The sequence below is a fragment of the Triticum aestivum genome, chromosome 1B (assembly GCF_018294505.1).
Source record: "Triticum aestivum cultivar Chinese Spring chromosome 1B, IWGSC CS RefSeq v2.1, whole genome shotgun sequence".
Taxonomy (NCBI): domain Eukaryota; kingdom Viridiplantae; phylum Streptophyta; class Magnoliopsida; order Poales; family Poaceae; genus Triticum; species Triticum aestivum.
In genome coordinates, this window is record NC_057795.1 from 60,410,859 (window position 1) to 60,412,711 (window position 1,853).

Sequence of the window (1,853 nt, forward strand, 5' to 3'; positions counted from 1 at the left end):
TGCTAGGGATGGTGTGAGCACCATTGCATCTATTATAGATAATGTTCGTGCATCAGTTCTTATTGTCAAGAGCTCACCTCAACAACTAGAGATATTTATGAAGCATGCTACCGATATGGGATTATGCACAAAAAAGGGTCTTTCTCAAGATGTGTCTACTAGATGGAACTCAACCTACTTAATGCTAGTAGCTGCCATGCACTATAAACAGGTTTTCCAAAGGCTTGCTATTTTGCAACCATCTAAGTATCGCAAATGTGCTCCTAGTAAAGATGATTGGGATAAGGCAAGTGTGGTATGCTCGTGCTTGAAGATATTTTATAATGTTACTAAGCTTCTGTCTGGATCTTACTACCCGACTGCTAACCTGTTCTTTGTTGAATTCTCTGAGATTAACATTCAACTCATTGAGTGGATGAATGCCAAGGGCAAGAATAATAACTTCATTGCTGCCATGGCAAAAGCTATGAAGGAAAAATTTGACAAGTACTGGGAGATGAGTAATGTTGCTCTAGCAGTTGGATGCATGTTAGATCCTCGCTACAAGATGAAAGTGGTTGATTTTTACTACAAAGAAATGTCAGACAACTCTGGGGTTGAAGAGATAGTTGCATTTAGAGAAGTTGTTCAAGAGTTATATGATTCATATGCTTCTCTTTATAATCCTACAATTGGCACAGGAGAACCTTCATCTAAAGCTTCTCACCTCCACATGAATGTAAATACTGAGCCACGAAAGAAAAAGCTAAGTGCTTTTCTAAATGATATAAGTGAAGTAGACCAAGATAAGTCTGACTTGGAGAAATATTGTAGCGCACCCTTGGTAAGGTGGCCTGAAGGTGAATATTTTGACATTCTATCTTGATGGAAGACCCATGGTTCACAGTATCCTATCCTTGCTATGGTTGCAAGAGATGTTTTGGCTATTCCTGCCTCCACAGTTGCATCTGAATATGCTTTTAGCGGAGCAGGACGAGTGGTTGACAAGTATCGTAGTCGTTTGGACCCTGAAGTTGTTGAGGCTTTGATCTGTACCAAAGATTGGATAAGAGCCTCTAGAAAAGGTACACAAATAATTTTTTAACGTATTTTACTAATTTTGAAGCACTAATAATTTACTTTTTATTTATTACAGATAATAAATGTGATGTAGCTTCAATAATACAAGATTTAGCTATCATTGATATTGCTGGAGAAGGCGAGCAAGGCGAGAACAATGAAGATGATGGTTTACACGAACGAAGTGAATATTATTCTTCATATAAATTATACAAGGCTCATATATTTTATATTGATATTGTTCTTTCTATGTTGCAGGTGCTTCTATCCCTACAGATGATCACAACGCCTTGGAGATAGTTTGATGCAGGCTGGAGAAATATTCATGCCATCTATTATCTTATGGATTTCACATTAAATTTTCTATTATGGCTACTGCTTCTCTATCTATCTATTTGTGTTACGGGAAACAAATGGGAGTGCGGCTAATCTGCACCCGGGCTCATCTGCACCCACGCTTAGAAAAAAATTCAAAAAAAATACTAGAAAAATTCAAATAATTCCAAATTTTTTTTGTGGTGGTAGATAATTTGACGCGTGAGGTGCGCCCAAAAATTCAACTCATTTGAGCATCTGAGCAGCTCTCGGCAAAAAAGACAAAATCAGGGTCTGTAAAAATGTATACTGTTGACTCACTGTTTTGACCCGATTTGTCTTTTTTGCCGAGAGCTGCTCAAATGTCCAAATGAGTTGAATTTTGGGGCGCACCTCACGCGTCAAATTATCTACCACCACAAAAAAATTTGGTATTTTTTGAATTTTTCTAGTAGTTTTTTTGAATTTTTTGCTGAGAG

General features: G+C 37.5%; 1 long non-coding RNA gene across 1 annotated transcript; it reads left to right on the top strand.

Moving 5' to 3' along the window:
- Nucleotides 1-969: 969 nt before the first annotated feature.
- On the top strand, nt 970-1,396 carry LOC123086663 (uncharacterized). Its single transcript, XR_006441040.1, has 3 exons — nt 970-1,064; nt 1,136-1,228; nt 1,318-1,396. It is a non-coding gene; the product is annotated as an uncharacterized lncRNA (long non-coding RNA).
- Nucleotides 1,397-1,853: the final 457 nt, after the last annotated feature.